Source organism: Anopheles funestus, assembly GCF_943734845.2.
Source record: "Anopheles funestus chromosome X unlocalized genomic scaffold, idAnoFuneDA-416_04 X_unloc_54, whole genome shotgun sequence".
Classification (NCBI taxonomy): domain Eukaryota; kingdom Metazoa; phylum Arthropoda; class Insecta; order Diptera; family Culicidae; genus Anopheles; species Anopheles funestus.
This window is the reverse complement of record NW_026045181.1, coordinates 105533-115000: the sequence shown is the minus strand read 5'-3', so window position 1 is coordinate 115000 and position 9468 is coordinate 105533. Positions and strand designations below refer to the sequence as shown.

General features: G+C 46.5%; 1 non-coding gene across 1 annotated transcript; it reads right to left on the bottom strand.

Moving 5' to 3' along the window:
* Positions 1–56: 56 nt before the first annotated feature.
* On the bottom strand, positions 57–214 carry LOC125773810 (5.8S ribosomal RNA). The gene has a single exon (XR_007420387.1). It is a non-coding gene; the product is annotated as a 5.8S ribosomal RNA (ribosomal RNA).
* Between the last annotated feature and the right edge of the window lie 9254 nt (positions 215–9468).

The window sequence follows — 9468 nt, the reverse complement described above, 5'->3', positions numbered from 1 at the left end:
TCTATTGTGGCACGCTCCACCCTGAAGTTTGGTTTGTTGTATATCAAGGAATTGATAGGCACTCAAGAATGTGTGCATCGGCCGGGTTTAATCGTCCGACGCGCAATATGCGTTCAACTTATCGGTGTTCATGTGTCCTGCAGTTCACATTGTGACGCGCATTTAGCTGCGGTCTTCATCGATCCATGAGCCGAGTGATCCCCTGCCTAGGGTTTTATAGTAAGGTTCCCAATGTAACACAATCCCGGTGGTACGTCCAAAGACTAACTTTCTGACTAAGTTGTCTTTATTACCCAATAGTCCCAGGCCTTGTGACTTGTGGCTCATGTCTACGCCCATGGCCACCATTCGCTAAGATAGTTTTGAAGTCACTTTGAAGGCCCAGGAACAACTCTCTTAGCACATCGGTTAACCTGGCGCCGCAGTCAACTCATGTGCTTGGATCGGATCGAGCTATTGAGTATTGGGCCTGCATACTCGCTCATCCGTATCCTTTGCGTACCGCCCCATGGCCCTTGTATGTCTGCACCACAGTTCCTGTTCGTTCCGTGCCTATGGCCGGATACGTATTGCACATCGGTATACCTGTCGCTACTCAGGCAACTCGTGTGCGTGGATTGGATCGAGAACATGGTGTGTGCCCCATGTTATAATTGATAGTCCATATCCACTTTATAGGTTAAAGTCATAAGTTGTGATTGCACAACCATTCTTCATAAGAGTTTAATCACTCTTCAACTAACTTTCGTTCTGGTGTCTTGGTATCAAATCGCGTAAGACACAAGATTCTACTGGCCAAATAGAATCTAGCACATTGGTTAACCTGGCGCCGCAGTCAACTCATGTGCTTGGATCGGATCGAGCTATTGAGTATTGGGCCTGCATACTCGCTCATCCGTATCCTTTGCGTACCGCCCCATGGCCCCGTCCTTAGAGTTAATGACTAGTAGGCTTAACTCTTTGTATGTCTGCACCACAGTTCCCGTTCGTTCCGTGCCGTGGCCGGATACGTATTGCACATCGGTATACCTGTCGCTACTCAGGCAACTCGTGTGCGTGGATTGGATCGAGCTCATGGGGTGTGTAGAGATTCCATGTTATAATTGCAAGTCCATATCCACTTTATAGGTTAAAGTCATAAGTTGTGATTGCACAACCATACTTCATAAGAGTTTAATAACTCTTCAACTAACTTTCGTTCTGGTGTCTTGGTATCAAATCGCATAAGACACAAGATTCTACTGGCCAAATAGAATCTAGCACATTGGTTAACCTGGCGCCGCAGTCAACTCATGTGCTTGGATCGGATCGAGCTATTGAGTATTGGGCCTGCATACTCGCTCATCCGTATCCTTTGCGTACCGCCCCATGGCCCCGTCCTTAGAGTTAATGACTAATAGGCTTAACTCTTTGTATGTCTGCACCACAGTTCCCGTTCGTTCCGTGCCGTGGCCGGATACGTATTGCACAACAGTAGATACCATCACCTGACGTATCTAACACACCACTATTGTAACTCGTCGTCGAAGGACCTTTCAAGTGCCTGATGGCCAGGGGAGCTCTTACACGGCACGGAGACACAGTGATGCTCGCCCATCACAGTGTACAACGATCGAGTTTGCTTAAGTGTCTGGGTACCTGCACACCAGACACAATGCAATGGCCACGGATCCACACAAGGCACATCACATGCAGAAAGCTTCACCAGATTATGACACATACCACACTCTTGTAACTCGTCGTCGAAGGGGCGTTCAAAGTGCCTTACGGCTAGGGGAGATCTAGCACGGCACGGAGACACAGTGATGGTTGCCCATCAAAGTGTACAACGATCGAGTTTGCTTTCCGCGCAAGCGTTCTAAGTGTCTGGGTACCTACACACCAGACACAATGCAATGGCCACGGATCCACACAAGGCACATCACATGCAGAAAGCTTCACCAGATTCTGACACATACCACACTCTTGTAACTCGTCGTCGAAGGGGCGTTCAAAGTGCCTTACGGCTAGGGGGGATCTAGCACGGCACGGAGACACAGTGATGGTCACCCATCAAAGTGTACAACGATCGAGTTTGCTTTCCGCGCAAGCGTTCTAAGTGTCTGGGTATCTAAGCACCAGACACAATGCAATGGCCACGGATCCACACAAGGCACATCACATGCAGAAAGCTTCACCAGATTCTGACACATACCACACACATGCAACTCGTCGTCGAAGGGGCGTTCAAGTGCCTTACGGCTAGGGGAGATCTAGCTCGGCACGGAGACACAGTGATGGTCACCCATCAAAGTGTACAACGAACGAGTTGGCTTTCAACAAATTCTGACACATAGCAAGCGAGCGACCGAGCTACACCGAAGGCAGCCCATGGTTGGTCACTCGCGGACGATCATCAGTAATGATCCTTCCGCAGGTTCACCTACGGAAACCTTGTTACGACTTTTACTTCCTCTAAATCATCAAGTTCGGTCAACTTCAGCCATGCCAGCTGCAGCTCACGAAGGAACCGCGGAAGGTAAGCCTCCAGAAACCTCACTAAATAATCCATCGGTAGTAGCGACGGGCGGTGTGTACAAAGGGCAGGGACGTAATCAGCACTAGCTAATGACTAGTGCTTACTAGAAATTCCAGGTTCATGGGGACCGTTGCAGTCCCCAATCCCGACTAGATGGGCATTTTAGTGATTTCCCGTTCCTCTCGGAATGGGGGCGCCTATTGGCGAGAACACGCTGCGACCCACATTGTAGCACGCGTGCAGCCCAGAACATCTAAGGGCATCACGGACCTGTTATCGCTCATTCTCAGCTTGCTAAACACAAGTTGTCCCGCTAAGCAGGGCAAACGTAGCCGACGACCGCCCGTGAAGGCGCCGCCCGGCTGTAACGTCAGGTGCGCCCGGAGGCGCACTGCTGACAGCGTTCTAGTTAGCATGTTTGAGTCACGTTCGTTATCGGAATTAACCAGACAAATCATTCCACGAACTAAGAACGGCCATGCACCACTACCCTTAAATTTGAGAAAGAGCTATCAATCTGTCTTACCTCGATAAGTTTGGACCTGGTAAATTTTTCCCGTGTTGAGTCAAATTAAGCCGCAAGCTCCACTTCTTGTGGTGCCCTTCCGTCAATTCCTTTAAGTTTCAACTTTGCAACCATACTTCCCCCGGAACCCGATTTTGGTTTCCCGGAAGCGACTGAGAGCACCGAATAGGGGTAGCGTCTCCCAATTGCTAATTGGCATCGTTTACGGTTAGAACTAGGGCGGTATCTAATCGCCTTCGATCCTCTAACTTTCGTTCTTGATTAAAGAAAGCATCCATGGCAAACGCTTTCGCTTCAGTTGGTCCTACGACGGTCTACGAATTTCACCTCTCGCGCCGTAATACCAATGCCCCCAACTACTTCTGTTAATCATTACCTCTAGGTTTCTGACAAACCAACGAAATCGTATAAACCGAGGTCATATTCCATTATTCCATGCAAGATTATTCTCGGCCAACGCCAACCCCACGGGGGGGCCGGGACGCTTTGTCTTAGCCTGCTTTGAGCACTCTAATTTGTTCAAGGTAAATGTGAGTATCTTGAGCACCATGAGGAGCCCGTGCCGGAGTTAACCGGTAGCACGGTACTCGTTCACAGAGTAACGCCCAAGTACACCATTGTGAGTCGCAGCCGTGAGCGCGCGCACGAACGGCCCCGGCGTGTAACCGGGCGCCCGTGGCGGTCACGTGTCTGGACGGGCAATCAACTTCGAACGTTTTAACCGCAACAACTTTAATATACGCTAGTGGAGCTGGAATTACCGCGGCTGCTGGCACCAGACTTGCCCTCCACTTGATCCTTGTTGAAGGATTTATACTCAACTCATTCCAATTATGGACCATCGTTAGAGAGGTCCATATTGTTATTTCTCGTCACTACCTCCCCGTACTGGGATTGGGTAATTTACGCGCCTGCTGCCTTCCTTGGATGTGGTAGCCATTTCTCAGGCTCCCTCTCCGGAATCGAACCCTGATTCCCCGTTACCCGTCGCAACCATGGTAGTCCTCTACACTACCATCAATAGTTGATAGGGCAGACATTTGAAAGATCTGTCGTCAGTCGACAAGCGACCATACGATCTGCGTCCTTATCCAGACTTCAACTCAAGCCGCCCGGAGGCGATTGGTTTAACTAATAAGTGCACCAGTTCAGCTACCCGCGAGGGCAACAGTCCCGGCATGTTGCATGTATTAGCTCTGGATTTTCCACAGTTATCCAAGTAACTAGTGGTAGGATGATCTTGTGAATTATAGCTGTTATACTGAGCCTTATGCGGTTTCACATTCATTTATGTTTGTACTTAGACATGCATGGCTTAACCTTTGAGACAAGCGTATATTACTGGTAGGATCAACCAGAATTCGTTCCACTACAGACACACACTCGCTTAGTGGGAAATAAATTTCCACACAACTCTCTCTCTCTAGAACCATATGGAATGGCTCTTTGGTGTTGGGTAAGGCACCAATTTGTTGGGGTGTAACGGTCACCACCAACTTTAAGTTTGTTAGGGCACAACGGAAACCACTAACTAAACTTTAGGAAACTAAATTTCCTCACACATTATCTCTCACCATATTAGCACTAGGTGCTATCCACGATTGTACAACGTTTCAACTCTTGAATCGACCGTAGGGCCGCGGAATTGCTTCCGGGCCCCTATTCTCGCTATTAATTGTTCATCTCTTTCAATACATCGAGTTCGTTCCATTGGGTAGTTCGCATGGCGAACGTTTTGATGCAGCCCCCTGGGGGACCACGGCACTTTACACCGGGTATGGTGTATGCGCAACCTACAGATAACAATAAACCCCTTATGCGTGTGTAAACCGATGTTGGGCTGCTCAACATCTTTCATGGTTACATCACTTGCACCAGAACCCACGGTGCCGATTTGGTAATATGTTGTACATTTACTCTCAAGATGTACGCTTCGGCCCCTTATTCAGGGGCTCAAGCTATTACCAGCAAGAACAATCCTCATCCAGACTTGAACTCGAAACACCCGGAGGCGAACGGTTTAACTAATAAGTGCACCAGTCTTGAATCCATGCGTCGGTGGAAACAATGCCGGCATGTTGCATGTATTAGCTCTGAACATAGCGAGTGATTGCCTTGTAGCTGTCGAACTGAGCGTAGAATGTGATTATCGCTCACTTGAACCATGTTGAATGGCTCTTTGGTGTAGGGTAAGGCACCAATTTGTTGGGGCACAACGAAACCACCAACTTAAGACTTGCTTATAGGCATTTCAACGTTTTCAACTCTTAAATCGACCGTGTTTCATTATCATCTCTTCTTCTTATTAAATGCATCGAGTTCGTTCCATTGGGTAGTTCGCGTGGCGAACGGTTTGATGCAGCCCCCCGGGGGGGACCACGGCACTTTACACCGGGCATGGTGTATGCGCAACCTACAGATCACCAATATATTTGTGATCGATAATGCACACTTCTTACACGACTGACCAGTCGACAGCGCTGCCTTCCTATTATGCGTGTGTAAACCGATGTTGGGCTGCTCAACATCTTTCACGGTTACATCACTTGCACCCGAACCCATGGTGCCGATTTGGTAATATGTTGTACATGGTCTCAAGATGTACGCTTCGACCCCTTATTCAGGGGCTCAAGCTATTACCAGCAAGATCAATCCTCATCCAGACTTGAACTCGAAACACCCGGAGGCGAACGGTTTAACTAATAAGTGCACCAGTCTTGAATCCATGCGTCGGTGGAAACAATGCCGGCATGTTGCATGTATTAGCTCTGAACATAGCGAGTGATTGCCTTGTAGCTGTCGAACTGAGCGTAGAATGTGATTATCGCTCACTTGAAAGGGTCAAGCCCTTTCGAGTCGTCCGGTTTTTACGCCAGACGACTCGGTTCACCATCTTTCGGGAAGGGACCGTCTCGGTCGCAAGCTGCTCCGGTCCCCAAACAACCTGCGACAAATGATAGGAAATGCCGACATCAATACGTGTTCAGTTTGGTTTATCGCTCATAGGTCTTTTTGACCATCGATCCCTGATTATAACTCTCAATTAAACAGTCAGGAGAGTAAGGCATGCCCATCGATATCTCATCGACAGGCGATACCGCAAGAACGGCCAACGACACATCAGGTGATCGATTATTGCTACGACTTTTGCTTAATCGTTTCCACTCCTTGGAGAAAGAAACCCCCGGGGACCGTCTCGGTCGCAAGCTGCTCCGGTCCCTAAACAACCTGCGACAAATGATAGGAAATGCCGACATCAATATGTGTTCAGTTTGGTTTATCGCTCATTGGTCTGTTTGACCATCGATCCCTGATTAAACTCTCAGTAATCCAGTCGGGAGAGTAAGGCATGCCCATCGATATCTCATCGACAGGCGATACCGCTTGAACGGCCAACGACACATCAGAGGATCGTATCTTGCTACAACTTTTGCTTAATCGTTTCTTCTCCTTGGAGAAAGAAACCCCCGGGGACCGTCTCGGCCGCAAGCTGCTCCGGTCCCTAAACAACCTGCGGCATCAAATGATAGGAAAAGCCGACATCAATACGTGTTCAGTTTGGTTTATCGCTCATTGGTCTTGTTTGACCATCGATCCCTGATTAATACTCTCAATTAGAAGGTCGGTAGAGTAAGGCATGCCCATCGATATCTCATCGACAGGCGATACCGCATGAACGGCCAACGACACATCAGAGGATCGTATCTTGCTACAACTCTTGCTTAATAGTTTCCACTCCTTGGAGAAAGAAACCCCCGGGGACCGTCTCGGCCGCAAGTTGCTCCGGTCCCTAAACAACCTGCGGCATCAAATGATAGGAAAAGCCGACATCAATACGTGTTCAGTTTGGTTTATCGCTCATAGGTCTGTTTGACCATCGATCCTAGAATTCAACTTTCGAGTAAGGCATGCCCGTCGATATCTCATCGATAGGCGATACCGGTAGAACGGCCAACGACACACATCTAGGATCGCATTTACTCTTCCTTGGATGGATAACCAATACCCTAGGACCGTTTCATCGCGAGCTGGTCCGGTCCTCAAACAACTCGCGAACCACCGATAGGATGATATTAGGAATGGCCGACTTTCATCCTTTAACTCTCAGTTCTGCTTACCAAAACATAGGTACTTGGACCTTAAAGACCACTATATGTTCCCCGATCGGGGGCAATCGGAACGTCTATCCATCATCAACATCGTTTCACTCATTCCGAACCACCAAATTGGACAGACAGTACCATATTCACCAACCGATTGCTTCAACTTCGCAAACTGTATGGTAAGTTCTACTAATTTCACATCTTACCATCGACTAATAGTGCATAAATCCACTTGGAAATCACTTTTCCTTGGTCCTCGGACCTTCTACGACAACGTCCAACAAATATCCGAAGTCGTTTCCCAACTTAGACCAAGCATTTCGTATCTTTACTTCTAATCGATTTTTTCTCTCATAATTGACGATCAAAATCTAAAAACCACATTTTGAGCCAGAAGCAGTCGTCCGATCGTCCTGGGGGTAGTCTCAATCGATTTAGAAGGGCCCAATTCATAAAGATACGTACTCAGTCAAATTCATGCTTCTGGCTCACCTACCCCCTATATAGAAAACGAAAGCGTACAGGCGTGGAAAACGTGCCATTTTTCTCCATCACGGACTTTTTTTTTCTCGTTGCACCGACTCTAGTAAAAAAGTGAAATTTTTTACTAGTTACCAACTTTTGCAAATTATCATCGGATATCACTTTTCATGGTCTATAGTAAGTTCTTATCACGTTTTAGTAGTTTTTGAAAAAAAAATTTTTTTGAACTTTTCAAAATTTTTCAAAACAAAGTTTTTGTAGGCGGTTTTGTGTATGGAGGGTTACTAGTCTCGGGGTCACTGTTTGACCAAAAAACCACTATATATCATTCGAAAGGTAATTTCAAGGGCTACAAAAAATTGTTCTACGGCACCCCCCTCCGACGTCTAGTATTCGAGTTATTGGCCAAAAACCATCACTTGAGCGATTTTTCGTTCAGGGTACCCGACTCTAGTAAAAAAGTGAAATTTTTCTCGATTGACCAAGTGTTGCAAATGACCATCGGATTTCACTTTTTATGGTCTATAGTGAGTTCTGATCACGATTTGGTACTTTTTGAAAAAATTTTTTTGACGCACTTTTCAAAATTTTGCAAAACCAAAACTTTTTAGGCGGTTTTGTGTATGGAGGGTTACTAGTCTCGGGGTCACTGTTTGACCAAAAAACCACTATATATCATTCGAAAGGTAATTTCAAGGGCTACAAAAAATTGTTCTACGGCACCCCCCTCCGACGTCTAGTATTCGAGTTATTGGCCAAAAACCGCAACTATAGCGGTTTTTCGTACAGGGTACCCGACTCTAGTAAAATGATGCGATTTTTACTAGTCTAGGAACTTTTTGGTCAAAAAATCAAGTATATGTCATTCGATAGATAATTTCAAGGGCTACCAAAAATTGTTCCACGACACCCCCCTGCGACGTCTAGTATTCGAGTTATTAGCCAAAAACCGCAACTTAAGCGGTTTTTCGTCCAGGGTACCCGACTCTAGTAAAATGATGCGATTTTTACTAGTCTAGGGAACTTTTTGGCCAAAAATCAAGTATATGTCATTCGATAGATAATTTCAAGGGCTACCAAAAATTGTTCCACGACACCCCCCTCCGACGTCTAGTATTAGAGTTATTAGCCAAAAACCGCAACTATAGCGGTTTTTCGTCCAGGGTACCCGACTCTAGTAAAATGATGCGATTTTTACTAGTCTAGGGAACTTTTTGGCCAAAAATCAAGTATATGTCATTCGATAGATAATTTCAAGGGCTACCAAAAATTGTTCCACGACACCCCCCTGCGACGTCTAGTATTCGAGTTATTAGCCAAAAACCGCAATTATAGCGGTTTTTCGTCCAGGGTACCCGACTCTAGTAAAATGATGCGATTTTTACTAGTCTAGGGAACTTTTTGGCCAAAAATCAAGTATATGTCATTCGATAGATAATTTCAAGGGCTACCAAAAATTGTTCCACGACACCCCCCTGCGACGTCTAGTATTCGAGTTATTAGCCAAAAACCGCAATTATAGCGGTTTTTCGTCCAGGGTACCCGACTCTAGTAAAATGATGCGATTTTTACTAGTCTAGGGAACTTTTTGGCCAAAAATCAAGTATATGTCATTCGATAGATAATTTCAAGGGCTACCAAAAATTGTTCCACGACACCCCCCTGCGACGTCTAGTATTCGAGTTATGGGCCAAAAACCATTCATACTTGAGCATTTTGCTCATTTTGCCTGTACGGGTACCGGGGACTAGTAAAATCAGGCCAATTTTACTAGAGTAGGGGTCCTTTTTGGTCAAAAAAACAACTTTTGCTCGTTCGATAGGGAATCGATAGGGCAA